General features: G+C 37.8%; 1 protein-coding gene across 4 annotated transcripts in view; it reads right to left on the minus strand.

The window, feature by feature from the left end:
- The window catches only part of FRMPD1 (FERM and PDZ domain containing 1), a 282,219-nt gene that overhangs the window by 130,166 nt on the left and 126,390 nt on the right, over positions 1–25,663 (minus strand). The window contains exon 4 of one of the 4 annotated variants that reach the window (XM_056806700.1): positions 18,633–18,700. The exons of 2 other annotated variants lie outside the window; for them this stretch is intronic. The gene's annotated coding sequence lies outside the window, so the exon portion shown is untranslated. Of the gene's footprint in view, positions 1–3,438; positions 3,980–18,632; positions 18,701–25,663 lie in introns of those variants that run through there. One more of the 4 variants, XM_007498011.3, reaches the window with a different exon arrangement.

Here is a 25,663-nt window from a genome sequence, read left to right on the forward strand (position 1 = left end):
CTAGTTGATAGTGAGAAGAAAAAAAAAGAACACTCCAGTCCCTTAGGATTATCTCCTGGAATCTTGTGGGATAGATACTGAGCCTGGCTCTGAGAGGAAGCTATAGTATGTCTATTCCACTGTGATCAGGAAGTCAGTGTGGGCTTTTGGACCATTTTATTCCATGGCTCAGGAAGTCATCTAGATACTGAATACCAATTCTATGGAAAATAATACTCAAATGCATAGTGATGGAAGGCACTGAATCTTTCCTCTGTACCTCTATTGTGGAGGGTACAAATCAACAAACAGCATCATTCCTAGGAGGCTATGTCTTCCTAAATTCCAGAACAAAAGACCAATTCACCAGTACTTAGATGGGCAGAATCTCTGACTGATTTCCCCTTATATCATAGAAATTTGTAGCTTATCAGAATTGGAAGGAGTTCACTAAGTCCAGCATTCCAATTTAATAGGGTAAATGAAGGCTCGGAGGTGGGAATGACTTGTCCAAGGCCACACAGAGCCAAGTCCTTTGGCTCCCACCTCTTAATTACACCATTTTACTTCCCATATTTGGCATTGCTTAGCCCTTGGAAAACTGTCCAGCAAGAACACTGTTCTTCAAGATATACCAAGACACAAATTAAGAAATTTTTAATAAAGAGAAAAAATCATGGGTAGAATGAGATCCAAAGTGTGGGATTGTTTTTCTACCTTTTGGTAGGATTCCATATCTCTTTATCATCTGCCTAACATTTTAAGTCTCATCCCGTCTATGAGATGTGATAGGGAGGCTCACCAAGTCTAACAAGTCCCCTGAAATATGAGTTACATGCTAAAAGAAATACATCGGATAATCCTTGTTTATGTTAAGAAACAGTGGCACAAAGAACTAGTGGATAACAAGCCTAATTTATTTTAGTAAAGGAGATGTGATGCACTTTTTTCCCTCATCAAATTCATGTTTACATTTTGCTTTGTTTAATTAAGTGGAAATTACCCTGAAATAAAATCCATTCTACATATATTTGATTCACCAAGCCTTTCGCAGATAATTGAGATTTGGCCATAATCTTAGAAATTATGCCCTGGTAGACTCAAAAAAAAAAAAAATTAAGAAACTTTCAGTCAAGAGTAAAGAGGGGGGAAGGGTTGTTTGAGGTTCAGAACAACTATTGTTAATTTTCTAGATTTTAGTGCTTCATATAATAGTACAAAACCCTAAAATTCAAATATCTGGTAGATAGAATGACAATATCAGTTCACAGTTTATCAAAGTTCTCTCTTTCCATTGAACTTTCTCTCTTCCTATTTCATCCTCTTGACTTTCCCCTTTAAATGTTCTTTTCTTACTTCTTTTGAAATATCCATAAACTTTCTTCACTTCACAGTAAAACAGAAGGTAACAAACACAAATGACCCAAGTCAGACAGAGACAGAGAATATTCTATTAGTATATCTTCTTTGGAGAGGGTGGAAGATAGGAAGACTTCCCAGGTGCTCTATTTAAGGAGGGGATCTGGAGCATCGATCTCATCATCTCCTGTCTCACTATAAGACTTCATCACACCCATTATCAGTTTGTAAATGGAAGAACCAGATTTAAACCTAGGATTTCCGACTCCACCCTTAGTGTCTTCCATGAAGCCAGAGATGATTTAGGGCCATCATGTTGATAAATAAGATGGAAAAACAAATTGGTGAAGGGTTAGAAGAGCTGGGGGTGGGGGTGGGCAGGGGGAGAAGTACTTAAACATTAAAACACACCCAGTTAAAAACCATTTTACTACAAGGTCTCCTGCCTTTGAAAAATCCTTGAGTTCCAAGTTTAATTCCAAGAAGGCAAGAACCCCTGAATTAGCTACATAACACAAGCATCTTCATTTTTCTCTATTCCTAAAAGCACTTTCCTATTTGGGTCTTTGAATTTCATCAAGCTTGCAACTTAAAACCAAGTGATCTGAGAGAGATAAAATCACACTCATTAGAATTTTCTCATAATAATATATTTGATGCACACACTGCCGAGCTGCTTATCCAGAGGCACAAGGGAGACCAGGTATGCAACTTGGGAACAAAGATAATCCTGCAATATTTCAGAACTCTTTAACAGAATGACACCAGATAGCCATTTGCTGGGGCACAGTCAGAATTCACCTACTGTGTGCAAAGACAGACTAGCCCAATCTTATGGACTAGGAGCCAGACAGGCAGAAAATGTTTTTAAATAGTTTCAATGGGAAAGCATTTCAGAAATCACTTTATAGAATGGCAGGACAGCTGCAAGGATGCCATAGCCACATTCTAAGCCAAAGGCCCTCAAGAACAATACATCTCTCCAAGTCTATGTTTTAGGGGTGTGTGTGTGCGCGCGTGTTTTTTTTTTTTTTTTAAGTAGCCGGACACCACAAATAAACAGAAAGGCTTCCTGATCCATAAAGTCACTTTGAAAACAAATCATTCCGGCTGCTGAATATTTCATGACGACCCAAATCGCCCACAGAGCCAATGGCTCAAAAACCCTTGCCATGCCTATTTTGGGTACTCTAAAACAAGCACACTGCAACTGCATCTTTTTACTTTAGGTTCAAAACGGAGGCGGGTGCTCCGGAGAGCACTGCCAAGGACAGGAGATCATCAGTCCCTCCCCACTGTGCGCACACACAGACAACCACACACTTTCAGCGCAGACAGTCAGGCCAGAGATTTATCCAGAACAACTCGTGTTTCAGGACTTGTTCCTGCAGATGTGCTCAGTCCCACCGAGCTGTGGAAGCGCTGAACGTGATGGAGGCTAGCGAGGTGCCGGCCACACAAGAGCAGCCTATGTGCAGTCCCATTTTTCCATTCTCCCCGACACAGACGGGCAGGCACCCCCTTTAACGGTGCGGTTCACTGCGGGCACAGCCTCTCCCGAGCACAAGGGAAGCGTAGAGATGCTCAAGCTCCCTAGGCAATGGGAAAACTTTTTTTTTTTTTTAAGCAGGTTTTGCAAGAGAAATTTAACTCTTAAAGGCCCTGCCCTGGACTTCCAGAAACGCACGTCCGGCCCTGTAATCGCTGAATCGATATATTTTGTAGACAGAGCAAAGTACAGATCTTTTAGGAAAGCCTCCAGCCCTCACCCTGACCCCTTCCCGGCTGGCCCTTCCCAGGGTGGGGGCTGATTCCTCGCACTGCGGAACTAGGGAAAGCCGGCTCCCATCCCAGACCCGCCCAAAGGAAGCCCATTCACCGAGGGCAGCACGGAAAAAGGGGTGGGGGGAGGTCTTACGGAATAGCATCCCCTCCCCCTCCCCGAGCCCCCCATCTCCGAGAAGCACCGGGGCCCAGGGCAGGGAGGTCAGGCCGGGAGGGGGTTGATCTCTTTTCTGCTTACTTCAATGTCCCACCATTCCAAGTCCGGAAAACTTTCTCCAACCGGACCCCCTCCCATTAGCGCTTCCCCTCCCTTACCTGCAGAAGAGACACCGCCCTGGACTCAGTTCTGCGGAGAGGGAGCACCGGGCACTAGACAGGTTCCAGAGCCAGGCCACCCCCTGGCCCAGCTGCTCCAGCTCCAGCTCCTGCTCCCGCCTCCTTTTTCTTCCTCAGTCTTTTTCTCCTCCTCCCCGAACCACTGCAAGCAGAGGAGGAGGAGGGCGGGTCGGGGGGCTGAGCTGAGCCTGGTGGCAGGTGCTGAGATTCGGGCTCAGACTAAGAGTGGGGGCAGCGTGGCGACCACCCTGCCGAGGCTACAGGAGGAGGAGCCAACCATACCCCCACCTCCTCCAGCCCGGACTCCCCGCCTCCCAGAATGGGGGCAAACTGGGTGACACCGAAGTGGTAGAAGCCCCTCCTGCCTCTGTCCGCCTTGGGCCCAGGGAGAGTGGAGCCCCGCCGCAGTGGGCGTGTCTGCCCCCTCCCCTCACACACACACCCTTCCCAGGGGAGAGCCTCCGATTGCGCGCTGGTACCCAGCCTCTGGCTGGTACACAGCCAACCTTCTCGCTCTGACAATCTGCTCTCACCAATTCCAGATCCCGGGTCTTACGTCCTTCTCCTCTATCTCTGACCCAGATCTGCTGAATTCTCCCAGGACTCACATCTTCATCCTAAACTACTCGACTTGTCTCCCCACCCCTCCCTTCTCGAATTCTTCTGAACCCAAACTCAGTCTCTCTCTCAATCGGGTTTCTCATGCCCCCTCCCCCTCTCCAGACTAGCCCAAGAAGCCTAAACTTCCTTAGACTAGTCCCTTCATTCCAAGCTCGTCATCTGATCCATCTCGACATTAACTCAGCTCCTACAGTGAACCGCTTCAGGGACCACTGGAAACCCAACAAGCCCGTCTATGGATAGTGCTTTGTCGTTTCTAACATGCTTTCAGGCATCTCATTGGATTTTCACAATCCTGTGAGACAAACAGAGCTCCCCCACTCCCCCATTTTACAGAGGAAACAGATCCAAAGAAATTAAGAGGTGAGGTAAGGGGGAGGGAATAAGCACTTTTAAAGGATGGGCATACCACGTGCTTGGTGCTTTTACAAATATTATCTTATTTAAGCCTGAGATAACCTTGTGAGGTAGAGTGCTATTGTCCCCATTTTTACATTTGAGGAAATTGAGGCAAGCTGAGGTTAAATGACTGAAGATGAATTGGAACTCAGGTCTTCCTGACTTCAGGACCAGATCTATTCCATGTGCCACCTAGTTGTAACTTGTCCCCGATCAGACATTTAACAAGTTGAATTATAAATTGTATTTGGAATCTTGTTTAGTCTCATCTGACTTTCTGACTCCATTTGGGCTTTTTCTTGGCAAAGATCCTTAGGTGGTTTACCATTTCCTTCTCCAGCTCATTTTACAGATAAGGTAATTGTGGGAAACAAGTGACTTACACAGGTTATTTAAGTGTCTGAAGTTGGATTTGAACTCAGGTCCTCCTGAAGGGGGACTCTGTCCACTGTACCATCTACCTGGCCCAGAATCCATGTCTCCTAATTATTTCAATGTCATGATCTTCCCATAAATTCTACCCTCATTATTTTGAAAGGTTTTGCCCTAAAATCATCCCTCCTGCCTCTTTTTACCTTAACATCACTCTAACACCTTTTAGATAGCCTTCATACTATTTGCTTTCCCTCCCTCACTTGGTTGAACCATCATATTAGCTCTAGAATCTACTTTAGGCATAAGAACAACATTCACTCATTTTGGTTTTTCTGTGACTTGGAGTGATGGATGTCATAGTGTTTTATATCATGAGTCTGTGAGAGGGTTAGAGTACAGATCAAGACTACAGATAACTTTAAAAAACCTCTTACCTTTTGTCTTGGAATCAATACCGTATACAGAAGAGTGGTTAAGGACTAGGAAATAGGGGTTAAGTGACTTGCCCAGGGTCACACAATTTGGAAATGTCTGTAGTCAAATCTGAACCCAGGAACTCTCATCTCTGGGCCTGGCTCTCAATCCACTGAGCCACCTAGCTGTCCCCTTACAGATAACTTGTAAGGGTCAAATGTGAAGTTTGAGAATTCTGTTGGCCAGGTACTGGCACCAGAAGAATGACAGTCATGACTCTCATATCTAAGCACCCAAATATAAGCACTTGCTTCTTTCTATACTCCTCAACCTCCCTTGACTTAGACCTAGAAGACAATCTACACCACCCCCTTCTAATTTCATAAATGCAGATGAGAATAGGAGAGTCAGGGAGTCCATGGCTTGCCCATGGCCATGTATATTTGCCAAACAGCTGCATTCATGGAGGACCTCTTGGACATCTCCATCATGTGCTCAGTCAAATCACTGGGAAACGTTTTCATCTTGCAAAATCCAATTAGCCTTCCTACTCACACTCCTTTGCCCCTCTGATTGGAAAGTGGAGTCATGAACTCCTCAGCCTCCATTTAAGAAGAGAGGGAGATATCTTGACTTCTCACTTATTATCATTTTGGATTTCTTTGCCATCTCCCACTTTTCAGTCTTTTTTTTCTCTGGATTGTCTCCTCCTCTCCCAATAGGTCATACAAATAGTAAGTGGCAGAATTAGAAGATGAATCCAGGTCCTTTGATTCCAAACTCAGCACTCTTCCCACAGCACCATAATGCTCTCCAGAATTTATTTCATCAGGAATATTACTGAAAACAGTATGGTTTTTTAACAACATTTTTAAAATTGCTAAATGCCAGAGCACTGCTAGATGTTATTTTTTAAATTACTGATAAAATTTATCTTGACACAAGAGACACTTTCCACCTAGCCAATAAGTTCCTTTACAAAACACACTTCCTGACAACGATTTATCAGTCAATAGAAAGAAGGAATTCACCCTTTAACTTGGATAGAATGTCAACTAACACTGGCCACTGTATTTGGCTAGGAAGAACATTGTTTTTTAAAAATGATTTTTAAAGTTCAAGATTTTAACTTTCTGTTTTGTGTTAGGAAAGCATTGTCTTAATAAGGGTCCTACCAGATCTCTGTTGTTGCGTCAATATTGGGAACAGGCAAGGGAGGAGGAAACCTTCAACATGACTAAAATTAATTATAATAGAAATTACTCTCTACAAAGCCCCATCTTGGAAATCATATGCCACCTTCAATTACATATTTACAGGGTACTATACACTAAATACTCAGGAGGGGAACAAATATCATTATGTTGAACCACAGTACTTTTTAGTATCTGTTCATGACCCCAATGGGTTTTTCTTGGCAAAGATACTGGAATGATTTGCCATTTCTTTCTCCACCTTTTACAGTTGAGGAAACTGAGGCAAACAGAGGTCAAGTGACTTGTCCAGGGTCATAAAGCTAGCAAGTATCTGAGGATGGATTTGAACTCAGGTTCTCTATTCCCTGAACCATTTAGCTGCCTCTTTAGAGGCAGAAGATCTCTGGAATCAGATCTTCCCATTGACACTTGCCTATGGGTCCTTGACCTTCTAAGACTCAGTTTCCTCTTCTGAAAAATGGAAATAATGTTATCTATAGTACCTACTTCATAGGGTTGCTGTGAAACTAAAAGTAGTATATGTCATGTGTTTTATGCTATGTAGAAATAATAAAAGTAGCGAACATTTATGTAATGCTGCAATTATTATCTCATTTGATCCCTGTAATAATCTTGGGAGGTAGGTGCTATTATTATCTCCATTTTACAGATGAGGAAACTAAAGCCAACAGAGGTTAAGTGCCTTGCCCAGAGTCACAAAGCTAGCAAGTATCTGAAGCCAGATTTAAACTCATATCTTCTTTACTTCTGGACCAGCATTCTATGCACTAGCATTCTATGCCTCATTTTATGTACATTGTACCACCCAGTTGACCCGTAACAGCTGATTTGAATATTTTTTTCCCTAGCATTCTCTGTGTTATATTAGGAATAGAAATACCAGCTGACTCCAATTCAGCAGCTTTGAAGGCTAGAGAATAATTCTTCCTTTCCTTGGTGACTAGTGAGTTTTCTTTTTTCTTTTTTCAAACTATCTGATATAGATTTGATGATCTTTATACACTGTTACTGTACTGACTGGTAATTAGGCAATAATGGTAAGAAGCAGTTAATGCAAATAACTTTAGTTTTTATTGCTTCTACAGCCCTGGTGAATATTGTTATTCTTAAAGGTACTTTTAAAATCCAAGATACAAAAGTATATAAAAGACAAGTTCAGGAGTTCATACACAATCCTCCCTCTTGTTCTTAATTGTATATGTTCTAAGGATAGTGCTTATTATACATTTGAACTTTATTAGGATGAAAATCAACAAACATAAAATTTCTACATTCAAAAAATAGAAAAAGGGTATTACATACAAAACCATGGATTTCTAGTATGTATTTGTCTATTTTTTTTCCAAAATATACATTAAATTTAACTAAGTGGTAGTAACACTGACCTGCCTATTTTAGTCAATTCCTCATTTCCTTTAAAAGCTTTGTTCTTATTCTTTTTTTTCATTTAATTCTGTTTCCTTCTGAACTTTCTTCTGCTTTCTTCTTGTATTTTTATTTCCTTTTTATTGTTATGAACTTGACAAATATCAACCAATATGATTTGAATGGGGATAGAACAAACTCCTAAAACATAGGAAACTAAAAAAATATATTAAAAAGGAAAATCCAACAAAATGTTACTTAAAAGAAACACCCTTAAAACATACAATTTCAAAAAGAAAGGATTGAAGCAGAATTTATTATGCCTCAGAAGAATCCAAAGAAATGGGAATGGTAATTGTAAACTCAGATTAGGCAACAATAAAAATAGACATGGTTAAAAGAGATAAGCAAGGCAACTGCATTATGTTTTAAGGCTTAATAGATAATGAAATAGGATCACTATATTCACAAAGTGGCATAGCATCTAAATACTTAAACGATCAAAATGGAAAAAATAGACAACAGTTGAAGATCCTAGCATGTACCCTTTCAGACCTAGACAAATAAAATATAATGATAACCAAGAAAGAATTTAAGAAGCTAAATAGAATTTTAGAGAAGTTAAAAGTGATGGGTCTCTGACAATTACTAAGTTGGAACTGAAAGGAATATACATATTTTATAGCTTTTTGTGGCACCTTTACAAAGTGACTAAGAGCTGGAAGAGAAACAATTTCTCCCTATCCTATCTTTTCAAACATGTAGTAGGTTCCAAACAAATGTATATTGACTGGCTGATTGACTAATAAAAAAGATACTTTGATCTAGTGTAAATGAAACTGTACATGTAAATGTAAAAGATACTCACTTTTGTTGTGAGTATCTTTTCCTGCCTGCTGGTCTATCTGCTCTCACCAAACTACTCAATAAGAAATACATGTTCTCTTTGATTACTCACTCTGGATCATGTAGTTTTGGAGGGAAGAATATATTAATTTCATTTACCCAATTAGTTGGCACATAGACCTATCAACTGTTACTGAGGTGTATCACACTTTAAGTGTAATAAACTGCAGTAAAATCTATGTCTCTGATTTGTGCTGGCTTACTAATATTAGCTATTTGAATGGATACAGAAATTCATTCAGCAGAATCATGTTGCCTTTTAAAACTGGAAAACAAAAGGGAAAAATATCACCAGAATTGATAAATAAAACCAGGAGGTTGAAGTTAGGCCTTTTTTTGTGGGGGAGGGGGAGAAGTGGAGGACCTAATATAGTAAATGAGCCATTAACTAGTTTGGTGAGAAAGATAAAATATACATACAAAACCAAATTACCCCCCAAAAAAGGAAAAAGAAATTATCATAGATAAAAAAGAAATAAGGAAATTGTTAGAAACTATTACCCAAATATATGCAAACCAAAATGATAAATGAAATATTTGAATATTTGAAACACCAAGATCAATAAAAAATAGAGAATTAAACAAAAATCACAAAAAAAGACATCCAATAAGCCATAAATGAAAATCTCCTCCCTTTCAGGAAAAAAACAAAAACAAAAAACAACCTCAAGCCCAGCTGGACTTATATATGTGAATTCTATAAGGGCAGCTAGGTGGCTCAGTGGATTGAGAGGCAGGCCCAGACCTGGGAAGTTCTGGATTCAAATTTGACCTCAGACTTCCTAGCTGTATGACCCTGGGCAAGTCACTTAAACCCCATTGCCTCACCCTTACCATTCTTCTGCCTTAGAATCAATCAGTATTTATCTAAGATGAAAAGTAAGAGTTTTAAAAACAAGTGAATTCCACAAACTTTCAATGAACAATTAAACCCAATTGCAAAAGTAGAGAAAGACAATGAGATAAAAATTATTTCAGGGTCCTTTGTTTGAGTAGTGTTGTCAATCACTGAATCAACAATGTAGAGATAGTTTTGTAGCTTTATTATGCTCAGTCCCTGTTTCACTGCATATAAAATCAGTGAGCCCAGAGCATCAATTTTAGCAACCTTATGTAGTATATAAATACTTATATTTAAGAGTGAGTAAAGTGGAATTTTTACAGGTTGCTGAAGGCGAAGGTAAGGGTTTACACATTATGATACAAATATCATAAGGGGAAAATAAGATATAGGCACTGGAAAAGTCGGGGGACTAGCTGGTCAAAACTAGAACTGAATTTTATGTCCCAAGTTTGATTTCGCCAACTTTAGCAGAATTCATAATGACCATGCTTTAAGCAAACAGTGTTAGGAAGCTCAAGATAAACTCTGGAGCAGTTTTAATGAGCACAGTGCTGGCAAGAAGTCTGAGGCAGAATTTCTCTTCTTACAATAGAATCCTACCAAACTTTGTCCAAGGTAAGTATGGTACTGATATATTGGGGAAAGGAAAACTTTAACTATTACAATATAAACCAGGGAGAGATGAAGTAGAGAAAGAAAACTATAAACCACTATCTCCAACAAGTATCAATTCAAAGATATTGAACAAAATATTTGCAAAGAGTTTACAGCAAGATATGAAAACAAAAATTCTAATGCATGGCCAGTATATTGATTTGTTTTAGTTGACTATACTTATTTGTTACAAGGAAGGACTTCTATTTTGGGTGGAAATGATTTGGTGAAGAGTGATAATAACAAAAAATAAACAAAGAAAAGAGCACCTACCAGATATTTTAAACATATAAAAAAAGAACAGAAGGAAATTCAAAAGGGAGAAAGGAGGGCAGTTTTATGATGACAGAATTAAATTTTACATACACTTTTCTAAAGAAACAAGTTGAATTACCAAAGTTTGCAGTATCATACACAATCTTATTTTTTGTTCTCTTCTGAATTTTGAAATGTTTATACTTGATGTTGGATAAGTTTCTAATTCAAAAGAAAATTTTACAAAAGCTATCTGCAAGGGAAGATACTGACCACCTGGAAAACATGGACTTTATTATTTTGAAAAAGTGAACCAGAAAATATCACTAACCACTCACACTTATGACTTTGGTTCCATCTCAAAAATACTCTTAAGTAATCTATAAACATAGCAAGAGTATCTTTGATGGAAATTTGAGAGATGATCAGACAAGATTTTCCAGAATAAATTCTATAGTATCCTTATAGTCACACAATTGACTGAATGGTTTATGGAATTCAAGGTCAGACAGTAGTCATCTTTTATTTTTTTTAACTTCTCCAGATGCACTCATTTGGATTTCTTTAACTTCTCTACCATACCCTTGAACCCAGTACCTTCAATTCACCATCTTCTTCTGCCTTATTCAGCTTGATTATAGACTTTTTGAAGGTAAGGACTTTCTTTTCCTTATATATTTGTATTCCTAGTGCTTGGCACAGTGGCTGGCACAGAAAGCATTTAAAAAAGTTTATTGACTGTTGGCTATTTATTGACTATTTAAGATTCTTTTCAACAAGATGTTTTGCATGAACAAAATCAAAGTTCCTATGGAAATATTTTAAGAATCTCCTTTTTAGTGTGACTGAAAATATTAAGAAATAAATATTTCTCATTTCCAGACTTACCCTCCTCTCAGGCCTAAATCTTTCTTTTAGGAAATTATGTCAGGGGTCAAGAATAAAATGTTACGGTCATAAAAAGTGTATGACTGTGGGTTACCAATCTTAGAACAAGAAATATCACAAGCCCAGTCAAGATCATTGCCTTAAAAAAAAGATCATTGCCTTCTACCTAGTCTAAAAGGATTTGAATTATGATTCTTTTTCCTATCTTGAAGGAATTAGGGTATCAATCAAAAGAAAGGCCTCTTTGTTTACTTTAAATCCCTATAACCAGTTGGAGGAGAACCCTTACAGAGAACAGTCAAAAAAGGGTGAGAAGTTTTAGGAGAATGATTTTCTAAGGGCATTCCTAAAAAGATTAAATGACTATTATTCTATTAGAGGTGGAATGTTAACCCCAATCATGTTTTTTCATACTGTGACATTTTCCATGTTCAAGATTCCTATATAAATGTTTCTGCAAAATCTCTTGTGTTAGAGATATGTCAGAGAGCCATAAAGAATTGCGCCAATTTGAACATTTCTCTGAATTTAGAATAACAGTAAATTAACAAAACTAGTTGCTGACATGTGGTATACATGTCAGATGTATATATATATATATATATATATATATATATATATATATAATGTGGTATACAATAGTAATACTTTTTCTTTGACTATTCCTTGAAAAACATAAACAAAGAAAATAATTTTTGACAGCCAATTGATTATTAAACATCAAGTCATTCATAAAATAGAGTGATGCTGTTTCACCAAAGATGGTCACCACTATTATGGTCAATAGCCAACACATAATCTAAATGGACTATAGTGAGGTCTTCCAGATGCTAATATTTATAAATGACACTGAACTAATTTCAACAAGCTCTGGAACATTGCAGAGCCTCCTAAACCAGAGCCATGATCACTCAAAAGAGTTCAAACTAACAATATACACAGGAAAAACCCAGGATATGATGAATGCCTATTGTCCAGACTATAAACAGTTGGATAGACAAGACATAAAGCTAGTTAGTTAGTATATGGTTCTTGTATAGACATTGCAGATGGATAATGAACTGGTCCTGGAACTGAATAGGAAGAAAAGAGCAAGCTGGATTGAATTTGGGAAATTATGTAGTGATTTTAATTATCCCAATTTTCTCTCTGAAGCAAAAGCTCATCCTTCTAAAATAATTTTCCAGGAATTTGGTATAGTTTTGAGTCTTGGAATACCACAGTAGCTAAAGAATGAACGTTGCAGGTCATCTAAAGGGGAAAGGGGAAGAATGTGATGAGTATAAGTATATTATCATCGATGTATTGCATATTATCAGGGAGAAACAACATAAAGGATTTCATCTCAGAGCATTGATCTGAAAAGGAAGTGATACAGATATAGCAAAATCTAAGAATAACTAATAAAAGGACTGAATATTCTGTTAATATCCCTACAATGTGAGTAAATATAGGAAAAGATTTTCCCTCTTCCCCCAACATATTAGGGAGATCCCCTGTGGGAGAGTTATAAAAGGACATGGACAAAAATTTTTAAAAAATTTTTTAAATGGGAGAAAATATAGAAAGGTTGGCACCAGAGATGTGCTGGTAAATGTTTAACAAACAGCCTTCTGGGAGGAAGGGGGAAAGTGTGCCTGCATGACACACTCTAAAGTTTAATCTGTATTATTAACATTCCCTCATCATTTTCATAATTTCATTATTCTCAAAATTTTCATAATTTCATAATTCATAAAGCTACAAACATAGATGAAGATGTAATTTTCAATATTTGCAGATTTTTGAAGTATTAATACTTGCATTGAAAATTTAACAAATGGCTCTTGGGAGCAGGTTTAAGTTGGCTCCAGCATGCCCTCTGGTTGGTACACACATTAATAAGATCACAGATCTATTAAAATGTTGAATTCTTTATATGCCACAGTTTGTTGTCAGGCCCCCTCCCCATTGTTATATGTGTATTTTGTTTCCAGCTTTTTGCTATTAAAATAATGATTTTGTGAATATTTACATATATATATACACATATATATATATATATATATATATATATATATATGAAGTTTCTTTCATTGTCCTTTTTGGGGTGGGATTGCTGGATCAAAACGTGTGAACAATGAATTAACTTTTCTCACTCAATTCCAGATTCTTTTCAGTTGAATTAATTCCAAGCTCCATCAACAGTGACATTTTTCATCTTTCACCATGTGTCTATTTGATGCTCATCCCTCAGAGTTGTTTCAATGTTCCTTTCTCTTCCTTTTAGTGATTTTAAGCATTTTTATATGGTTATTGAGAGTTTATTTTCCTTTCTGTATTTTTTCTCTGAACTATGTTTCATGATTCTATTATTACTTATAAGCCTTTACCCAGATGAATTGTCTGATATTATTTTTTTACATGTTCTGTCACCTCTACCAATTTGCCTTCCAGTTTGATAATTTTTTTTTCTATTGATTCCATTCCTTTACTCAAAAATTTTTAGGCCATTTATTTTGCTCTCAATTTGCTTTGTTCTATTTCTACTATTGTCTTGTTCTAATTCTCTCATTACAAATGACAACTTTCTTTACTGACATTGGATCCTATTTCATTTCCTGGTTGCCATGTTTATTCTCTCATTTAACATGTTACACTAGATCCAGCTTCATTTCTTGGGTAATTGTTGAAGTTAATTTGTTATTTTATCCTGCTGAGCCACTTCTCTCTAGGAATCCATAATATTTGCTTGCTCATTTCCTTGCCCTTTCCTTACCTGAGATGGTATTTTGTTTTGGAGGTCATTGGCTACTCTCATTTTTCTCCTTCCCTATTTTCAACTTCTTTAATCGAAGGAGATTGTGTCTATTCATGATGAGGGGAAATGAGGATATAAATTATTTTACAACCTTCCATTCTTTCATCTTGTTAGAACACCTGCTCTGTAGACCAGGGTAATGTGAGAATAGAGCTATGATCACTTATATTCCTATCCTCCAATCTTAAATCCAAGAGTTCTAAAACAGATATAGCAACTCTAACTATCTCTATATAAATGTGGAAATATACTTAGGATCTCAACAAATAGGTTAACCATCATCATTTCAATGTAAACAAGTTTTCTTATCTGATTTTACTTGTCATTTTGAAGATTCTTCTTGTGCATAAGGGCAACACTAGAGAAACTGGTGCTAATATAGGACAGAATTGAAATTTATCATATTCTAATTTTGCCCTGCCTGGTCCCCATCAGATGTCTCTTTGAAAAAAAATAAAAGCACCACATGATTGACCATAATGAAAAGACTCCATGCATCATAATGAGAATTCCTGCCAGATGGATCCTAAATGTATTTCCCATAAATAATATTTCTTTTTTCCAGCTAATAAACATGCTTTCCTCTCCCTCCCACATCCTCTATACCACTGAGAAAGATAAAAAGGAAAAAAAAATCTCTTATAAGAAATATGCATAGTTCAGCAAGAAAAAAAAAATCTCTCATTGGTCATGCTCAAAAATATATGTTTCATTCTACATCTTGAATTCATCCTCTCTGTCTGGTGGGCCATCAGACTTCCGGAATTGTGATTGGTCATTGAATTGATTAGAGTTTTATGTCTTTCAAAGTTATTTGTCTTTACAATCTGGTTGCTCTTCTAGAAATTTTTCTCCTACTTTTCTCACTTTGCCCTACATCATTTCATGCAAAATTTCACAGATTTCTCAGAAAAGAGTCCTCTTTTGTCATTTCTTGTAGCACAAATCAATTACATTCATATACGATTAATTTTTAGCCATGCTCCAATTGAAGGGCATGCCTTTAGTTTCCAGTTCTCTACACCACAAAAATAGCTATTTATACATTCACATGTGCCTTATCTTCATTTTTTAATATTTCTGGGCTAGACATAAAAAATCCAATAAGTTGTTTCCCATAAATAACATTATATTCAAGAAGGACTTAAAAAGGAGGTAAGTCAATCATGTAGTAAGAATGAGAGGGAAAAAATGTATAGCTTGAGTAGTATATTGATAGTCCCAAGCTATTAAGACAATACATTGAGAGCCTTGAATATCCTCTATAGGGGATTTATGGAAAGTTATAATGGACAAGGTGAAAGGAGGTAAAATCTGCTTCACTAAGAGGAATGACCGCACCAGTGAAATCACAAATCCATTAGGGTATCAAAATAAGGACATTTCAGGAAAAAGTTCCTTATTTAAATGAATGTCATTTATCAACCAAACATTTTAAACAAAAACTACCCTTAGTATGTATTTATTAATCTTATTTTTACTTCACTAAGGCTGAGCACTGACAATACTTATTTTTCTATAAAAATGTCTGCTTGGCATGTCTTAATTCTTTCAGATTTCACTTCTACCTTTATCAAGCTAATACTTTAAATTTGAAATTTCAGTTTTACTTATTGCAATGATTTGCAATTTCTTTTCTCTTTTTTAATTGGGAAATTCCATTCTGTAAGATTCAAATAAATAAAAATGACAATTATTTTTTGTGTGTAGTATCCTTATTTTTAATCAGCAAGTGGAAAAGCCTTTATGTTGTAACAGGTTATTTCAGTCAATTGGCAGTTTTAATGATGTGATATCCCATTACATATATAGTTCTTAGACTATAAATCATTAATTTAAATAACTTTTAGTGGGGGCTCATAGATGGCTCATTGGTTTGAGAGCCAGGCTTAGAGATGGGAGGTCCTGGGTTCAAACCCTTCCTAGCTGTATGCTCTTGGGCAAGTCATTTAACCCCCATTGCCTAGCCCTTACAATATTGATTCCAAGACAGAAGGTATGGTTTTCAAATGAATAGTTATTAGTACTATTAATATTTGTCTGGTGATCCACTAACTGGCATTCTAGAATAGGAGATGAACCATATCCCTATTGATATTTGAAATCATAGGGCAAAAATAAATTGATGTTAAATGCAAGATAACTAACAAACTCTTCTCAGAGGGACAAAGAAAGTTGGCAGAGTTGGTTCCATTGTACAGCCAAATACAACAAGAAGTCATTTAATGGGACATTTGATCACCTCATCTTATGCTATTCACAACAGATCACTATGAAGATAATTACAGTTTATATCCAAATTACCATGGAAAAAAAGATGAAAGAGAAATATTATGAAGAATTTCAGAGTATCTTAAAAATACGTAAGCTTTTTAAAGCTCTTATCTTCCATCCTAGAATTGATATTGAGTATTAGCTCCAAGGCAGAAGAGCAGTAAGGTCTGGGCAACAGGGTTAAATGACTTGCCCAGGGTCACACAGCTAGGAGGTGTCTTAGGCCAGACTTGAACCCAGGATCTTCCATCTCTAGGCCTGGCTCTCTATCCACTGGCCTACCTAGCTGTCCCTTCCTTTATTGCTGAGGTGCTGTCTACCCATAAGACTCTTGAGTTCAGTTGGGACTGAGTTTTTGTTTGTTTGTTTGTTTGTGTCATTGTCATTATTTTTGCCTTTCTTTGTATCCTCAGCACTTAGCATAGTGCCCTGCACATAAAAGGTACTTAATAAATGCTCATTGACTTGTTGCCACAAGTGGAACAGAAAAGCAAAAAATTAAATTGTTTCTCCCCCAGTGCAGATCAGTACCTTCTCTGCAACCTTGAGGCAAGGTTTAGAGTTACTTGGGACACTGGGAGGTTAAGGGCTCTGTGCTCCACGAGTGAAGCAGAATCCCAGTAGCTCAAAGGAAATGTGAGATGAACAAATCTAAAGATATCTCCATCCCAAAGGATCAAGTGGACCACTTGTGCCTGAACTGTGGTAGAACCTTCTGAGGTCATATCAGACTGAATAGGAATAACTGAACACATTATATCCTGACTCCAACATAATTGTTGTTGGTTGAGTATTGTTGAGTATGTTGAGTATGAAGGATGAAGAACAACAATAGGACATACACACGTGTACTAGATATGCTTTCCATAGAGTATACATGTAAAATATATGTAATCCTTACTGCTGAGGATCAATACCCCACTCCTGCATGGGGGCAGAAGGGTGAAATTGGTGAAAGTGGGGGGGGGGGGCTTTTTTCCTCCAAAGAATTGAGGGAGGAAGAGAGAAAGAGAGAGAAAGAGAGCGGCAGAGACAGAGAGAGAGAGAGAGAGAGAGAGAGAGAGAGAGAGAGAGAGAGAGAGAGAGAGAGAAAGAGAGATACACACACACAAATACACAGAAAGATACACAGAAAGATACACAGAAAGATACACAGAAAGAGAGAGATACACAGAGAGAGATACACAGAGAGAGATACACACACACACAGATACACAGAAAGACACACAGAAAGAGAGATACAGAGAGAGATCACAGAGAGAGAGAGAGAGAGAGAGAGAGAGAGAGATACACACACACAAATACACAGAAAGATACACAGAAAGATACACAGAAAGATACACAGAGAGAGATACACAGAGAGAGATACACACACACACAGATACACAGAAAGATACACAGAAAGAGAGATACACAGAGAGAGAGAGAGAGAGAGAGAGAGAGAGAGAGAGAGAGAGAGAGAGAGAGAGAGATGTTTTATGAGTTTTTGGGGACATAAACAAATACCATTGTAGAGTAAAGAAATGGTTACCTATTTTTTGATACTGAATACCTTTTCTAGAAAGGCTTCTGTTACCCACTTTAGGGGAGACCCTAGACATGAGCCATACATAACCTTTGGTTAAGAAATCTCATTGGCTGACCATAATGAACCAGAGAGCAAAACTTGACAAATAGGTATCTAGAGTCAAGGCACTTAGCCCTGAATGAAGCAAAGCAATAGGACTGTCAGAGATTGTGAGAATAATCAATATAAAATATATAGAAAATAACATAAAGTAATTTCTAAAAGGAGACTCCAAATAGCTTGACATGGAGATGGATATATGGGAAGGAAATAATAGGTCAGTTTGACTGGAAAAGAGAGTATGTGAAAGGTAATGCTATAACTACAAAGGTTGGTGAAAGTTATATTGTGGAGATTTTTAAATTCCAAGCTGAAGATTTTCTATTTTATCCTAGAGGTAAAAGAAAGACAGTGAAGGTTTTGAAGTAAAGAATTGATTGAGACTGTATTTTAGGGAAATCAACTTGATAATTCTGTACAGGAAGAATTGGAGAGAGATTTTTTTGTACATGTTTGTTTTGCAAGGGGTTTCTTTTTCTGTATTCTGAAATGTGTTAGTAATATACAAAAAAACTATCAATTGTTTTCTTTTACCTTTGAGGAAAGTCTTGAAATATGGGGGAAGGAGTCTCCAAAAAGGTCTCCAGATCATTTGGTGAAACCTATATCAAAGATTTTTATAAAAAAAAAAGACAGAAATTCCATCGGATAGAAGAATTGGCAGATTTGTGATATGTCCCATTAGAGTTAATATTATAGATCTCATTAAGCGCAGAACAGTATACATACAGTGGAAAGTATATTAGTTTTACAGTCAGAGGACCCTTGTTCAGATCATAACTCTGATGTTTACTACCTTTTATAACCCCGAGCAAATTACTTAAGCCTTCCTGATCCTCAGTTTCTTTGTCTAAAGATTGAAGGATTTTATTTAAATCAATTCTGAAGCTCTTCCATTATTCCAGTTGTTTTTTTTGTTTGTTGTGGTGGTTGTTGTTTATTCACTTAGATCATGTCTGACTCTTCTTAACCCCATATGGGGTTTTCTTGGCAATGACACTGGAATGGATTGCAGTTTTCTTCTCCAGCTCATTTTACAGATGAGGAAATTGAGACAAACAGGGTTAAGTGACTTGCCTAGGGTCACACAACTAGTAAGTTTCTGAGGTCTTCCTGACTCTACATCTGGCACTCTATCCATTGACACTTTGCTGTCCCTCCAAATATTCAAAATATCAACTTAATAGAGAGGAAAAAATTCCTGGAGCTTTGGAAGCCAACTCTAAGGTTTAGATCCTTGAGGTTCAAGAGGTTGAAGAAGAAAGAGACCTCAATAAATAGTCTTAAAACATAAAGGTGTTCAAGGGGCATAAATCCTATGAAACAGGTACATAAAAGAAAGCTAGAAAGGTCAGGGGAGGGTGTAATATAGTCACCTGATTGTCCAAAACCAAAGCATTCCTTGACTTGTAAACCAGACACCTAGAAATTAGATAATGAACATGTAGCGCAGTCAGTTTTTTGTACAATATATATTTAATAAAAAGTTTTGGATGATTTCTTAAGTCATTATTATGGAATTGACTTTAAGAAAAATCGCTATTCAAATGTAAAATGTGAAATTGAGATTTACTCCACCCTACTTATTCTTTAGAATTTTAGCCACCAGGAATGTGGCTAAATCCCCATTTAAGGATTAAGTGTGGGGGAGGAAGGTCTATGATCCACGTGTGCTAAAGTGACAAATCAGAAACAACTGACTGCCTCCTGGGCGGGCCAAAGCCAAGTTTAAGCCACCATTGGTACACATAAGACACAGGAAGTGATGCAAAGAACTGCCTTTAAATTTCACTGTCACTTCCTATGAGGAGGTCTTCGCCTTGGAACTTGACCAAGATGGAGCTCAGGCTTGAGACCTCAGATTGTTTCCCTTTGGACTGCCATGTGGTAAGTGAAAAGGCTGACTCCCTTTTTTTGGCTTTCCTGGAGGTATCAGCCTCTGGAGAGGCCAATCATCTTGAGATTCCTTTTCCCTTGGCTTTCTGGAGTCACTAGTCTCTGGAGAGGTCCCTCATCTTTGGAGGAGGCCTCATGGCTGGAAGCCTTTTTAAATTAATCCTCTGGGCCCCCTTCCTTGCTGGGGCCTCTGAATTCCTGCCTGGTTCAGTCCAGACTGGAGCAGCTCGCTCGCGCGCTCTCTCTCTCTGTCTCTCTGTCTCTCTGTCTCTCTCTCTGTCTCTCTCTCTCTTTCTCTGTCTCTCTCTCTCTCTGTCTCTGTCTCTCTGTCTCTGTCTCTCTCTGTCTCTGTCTCTCTCTCTGTCTCTCTGTCTCTCTCTCTCTCTCTCTCATTTCCTTAATTTCTTTCCTCTATTTGTAAATAAACTACCACAAAAACCATTCTGACTTGAGTAATTCATTGGGATTTAGTAATTAAATCCCTGGTGACCAACTCGAAATATATTCAGTTCAACCATACATTTTACCCCTTACAATGGTTAGGGAACGAGTTGTTCTGTTCAGTTTAATAACCTGGTTAGTAAAGATTGGCCTTATACAACATATACATCACACCTGTTTTCAGGGACTTACAGATTCCTTTTCTAACCATCATAGAAAAGGTGTGAGGAAGACAAGGAGCCATTTCTCATCTTTCTCTGCACTCTCAAGACACATAAAATGCCATGAATGGAGCAGATATGTGTGTGTATTGGGGGAGTGTGTGGAGCATGTCAGAATTTAGGGCCATTGGACCCAGCCAAGACTGATTGACTGATTATGTCCCTTTCTAGACTTGTGGGGGTCTCCTGACCTGCCATCTGGAGATTGACTTGAGCCACAGTTCAGGGAGAAAAAACGAATTCTGTTTTAGATGTGCTGAGTTGGTGATGTCTATGAGGTATCTAATTCAAAATGTCCAATAGGCAAGGTAGTTGCTGATGTGAGTCTGTAGTTCAGAAGACAAGGACTAAAAACAGGTATATTCTAGTAAATAGTTAACAACTACCTCTCCAAGGGGAAAAAAATGAATACCTGACTTACTTTTAATGTCAATTTATATTATTAACATTTTCTCCATATAAGTCTAAGAAGTCAACAAAACAATAAATCAAACGCTGATTTGTAGGGTTTGCCCATTTCTGAGGTGGAAATGCTGATGTGGAAACCACTGGCTCTCACAGAACAGTTAGACTCTGGCACATTCCTGGCTGAATATATGAATCATCTGTATAGAGAAAAAAATGAAACCTATGGAAACTGATGAGGTCACTGAAATAGAAAATATAGAAAGAAAATGGAAGTGGGATATAACCTGTTAGTCAACATTATAGGGATGGTCATTCAGCAAAGCAGCCTGGGTTAGAGAAGTCAAGACTTGTAGAAAGAGAACCAAGAGATAATAGTCAGAAAAACCACCCAGAGAGAAGAGTATCCAGGAGGAGAGGGTCATCAGCAGTGCTAAAGGCTGCAGTGAGGAAAAGATGGATGAGGATTGAGAAAAGACCTTAAGATTTGACAACTAAGTGATCATTGACAGTTTCAGTTGAGTTATGAGGTTGGAAGTAAAATAGCATCTTAAAAGCTTAGGACATAAAGGCAGAAGTTCACAGATAACTTCTTAAAGACAAACAATCTGGAAACTGAAGTGATGTCCATCAGTTGAGGAGTGGCTGAACAAATTGTGGTACATGATTGTGATAGAATACTATTGTGCTATAAGGAATGATGAGTAGGACGATTGCAGAAAGACCTGGAAAGACCTACATGCACTGATGTAGAGTGAAGTAAGAAGAACTAGGAGAATATTGTACATAATAACAGCAATATTGTACAATGATCAACCATGAATGACTCAGCTATTAGGAGCAATATAATGATATAAGGCAATTCCAAAGTACTCATGATGAAAAATGCTATCCATTTCCAGAGAAAGCAATGATGGAGTCTGATTACAGACTGAAGCATAGCATTTTTCACTTTATTGACTTCTTTGTTTTAAAAAAATAATCTTCCACATGATGAATATGGACATATATTTTGCATGATAGCACATGTATAAACTATATCAAATTGTTTGCTGTCTTACGGAGAGGACAAGGGAGGGAGGGAATTTAGAACTCAAAATGTAGGAAATGAATGTTGAAGTTCTTTTTACATGTAATTGGGGAAACAAAATATTACTGAACAAAAAAAAGAATCCAACTTACTCTCAACTTTTGACTAAAAGAAGAGGTATGCACTAAAAGTCTACTATCTTTCTTATTAGTAAAGAGTGAACAATTAATTATATTTTGTAGATTTAAAATTATCTTTGTTTTCTTTCTTCTTAAAAGACTATTCATTCCTACTTTAAAAAATAAATTTAAAGAAATACACACTAACACTACAAACATATTCACATATGCTTTTTGAGTTATTTTTGAATTATTTCCATTCTATGTACTAATTGCAGAGAAATCAGCCACTTTAAAAAGGCACAAAGGCCTCAGGCACTTCCTAGCTGGGTGACCCTGAGTAAATCACTTAACCCCAATTGCCCAGTCCTTACCACTCTTCTGTCTTGGAATCAATACTTAGTACTGATTCTAAGACTGAAGGTAAAAGTTAAAAAAAAAAAGAAAGCACAAAGCATATAGTCCTCATACAAGAGCCCCATGAAGAGAAATACTCACAGGGTATATTACTTTTGCATGGAAGCCTGCTTTCTTTTCCATATTCTTTCTGGCATCTCTGAATCTTTAATCCTGCCCTCCTAAATTTTGGTTTTCAGAATCCATGTCTAGTTGCCTTGCCAAATTGGCATTCCTGGCAGAGATATAACTACCATGGAGTAAATAGGGTTTTGCTGTAGGGTCCCTAGGTTGGGTGGCAGTGGTGTGTCCTTCTCTGGGAAGGCACACTTCCTTCCTTTAAGGAATGGTTCTCCCTACACTGATCACTATCCCTATACCTTGCTGTAGTCTTCCACCAATCTATATCATTGCAGAAGAGTTTCTACCCCCATGTTCCCCTTTCTAAGGTACCTCCTTCACCAGTCTCTATCACAGTGACAACTAGATTACCCCTTCCTATCGTGACTAACCCCAAAGTAGGACAGGAGAGAAGTGAACATTTATTAAGCACTTACTATGTACCAGGCACTGCACTTAAGCATTTTACATATATCTAATTTAATCCTAAGGACAACTCTGTGAGGAAGATGCTATTATTGCCCCCAATATACAACTGAAGAAACTGAGGCAAACAAAGGTTAAGTGATTGGCCCAGAGTCACAGAAATAGTAAGTGTTTGAAGCAGGATTTGAACTTGGGAAGATGAGTCTTACTCCAGGTTCAATACTCTATCCACTGTACCACTTAGCTGCCCAGTCTACTCTCCAACCTACTCTTTTCTCTGCTCTCCTATGGAACTAGACACTTAAAACCGTTGCTCAACAAACTGATTTTTGTCTTGATTTCAGATATATGGTGGTACAAGAGTTGGGTGCAATTTTCACAAAATAAGTTTATAAGGAGGACCATAAGGAAGTCATTTTACTTCTCTGAATGTTGGTTTCCTAATCTGTAAAAGGGGAATGAATAATAGGGGCAGAGAGGTGGCTCAGTAGATAGATAGCCAAGTTTAGAGATAGGAAGTCCTGAGTTCAAATCTCAATTCAGACCCTTCCTAGCTGTGTGACCCTGAGCAAATCATTTAATCTCAACTGCCTAGCCCTAACAGCTCTTCTGCCTTGGAACCAATGCAGAGTATTGATTCTAAGAGGGAAGGTAAAGGTTGTTTTTTTTTTTTAATTAGAATAATGAAATCTATAGTACCTAGCTCACAAGGTTGTTAGGCTCAAATTATATATGTATGGGCGTGTGTATTCAAGGGTACTAGGAAATTCTAAGAGAAGAAAGAAAATATATGTATGTACATATATATATAATGTATAAATAGTGTTTTAAAGTTTGCAGTGTTTTATATATACATGTTTATATGTTTATATATACATATTAAACACTGCAAACTTTAAAACATGATATAAATGTCCATTACCATCATTATTATTGTTATTATTAACTCAGGAAACTCTGGAGAACTTTAGTCTAGATAATCTATACCCCTTCCAATACTGGATTGTAATACCCCAAACCTTTGAGATGCTCACTATAAGGCCGATACAACTCTCCTACCAAGATTCCTGCTCCAAGGTTTTCTTTCCAATCCATCCTCCACATAGATGACAAATGGATATATCTAAAGTTTGTGTCTTACTATATCACTCCATTGCTCAAAAGATTTAGGAGTTATCTTTGCTCTTAAGGTAAAGGACACACGAGTGTTTGTGTTCAGGTGTGATGGCTTGCTGAGCTCTTTTAAGGGCTGTTTTCTTCCTTTGGTGTCCACCTGCCACCCAGCTCTCCCCTGTGTCCCTAAAAAGCTGTAGCCTGTATGGTGGCCGCAGTGTCTCAGGAGATGGGCTAAAATAGATTGAGGGTAACTTATAGGGCTCAGCCCCATTGGAGAGTTAGGGAGGGATCTACTCTAGACAAATGAAGACTTCCCCAGGTAGAGGGGGAGAACGAGAACAGTTTGTTCTAATGACCATGAAGGTGGCTAAAGCAGCATTGTAGAGTGCTTAGAGCCTGGTTAGACATAGAAGAAGCCAAGCTCATTCACTACAATCCTGGGCCATCACCAGTTATCTTGCCTTTTGTCTTGCCACTGGACTTAGATGACACTGGGAGAGACAGTGAGGTTGAGGACATTGTGAAACTCGGCCTCATTTAAATCCAATTTATGTGCAAGCAAAAGACATCACCAGTGATGCCATTTTTGTCTTCTCTGAGTACAAAGGACAACAACCAACCAAAGGACAAACACTTCTATTTAAGGCTTAATCAATACTTGCTTATTGGCTTTCTAAACTAGATACTATCCCCTAAATACCTGAAAATTAGCTCTGAACCTCCCTACTCCCATATTTCTCACCCTTTTATCTGTAGTTCAACTTATCTATCTCAGCCTGAGTTCCACTGACCATGTGCCTAAATTTATATTTAAACAGAACTTGGTTGGCTTGTTTTACCCCTAGACAACTTATGCATCCTACTGAGACCCCTAAAGCTGGAGTTCATAGTTCAAATAACCTTTCATGCTGAGATCAAAGGGGTAATTCCAACTTTACTACCCACCACCACAAACCATATTTGGACCATGAGAAGCTTTAATCTACAAAGAGAAGATCTAGTTGACTCCATGATTTGGAAGGTCAAAGTCCGGACTGTGAGAGAATTCTCGAGATTTGCACTGTATTCCTTTCCCATCCTCTAATCCCTCATGTACAGACAGGATAATATGGAAGAGTAGAAAATGAACTTAACTTAAACTAATGATTGGCTAATCAACTTATTATTAAGAGAGACCTGGTTTGAAGTCTACCTCTAACAATTATTTGTTGTGTCCCTGGATACTTCATTTGTAAAATGGGGATGATAATACTTGAATTATCTTCTTTATAGGGTTATTGTGATAAAGGCATTTTCTAAAATTTCAATGTATTTCAATGCCTACTTAGTGTTATTAAACCCCCTAAATCTCAATTCATAGCATCGTCAAGTTGGAAGAAACGCTTGGGGTTATCT

The sequence above is a fragment of the Monodelphis domestica genome, chromosome 7 (assembly GCF_027887165.1).
Source record: "Monodelphis domestica isolate mMonDom1 chromosome 7, mMonDom1.pri, whole genome shotgun sequence".
NCBI classification, from domain to species: domain Eukaryota; kingdom Metazoa; phylum Chordata; class Mammalia; order Didelphimorphia; family Didelphidae; genus Monodelphis; species Monodelphis domestica.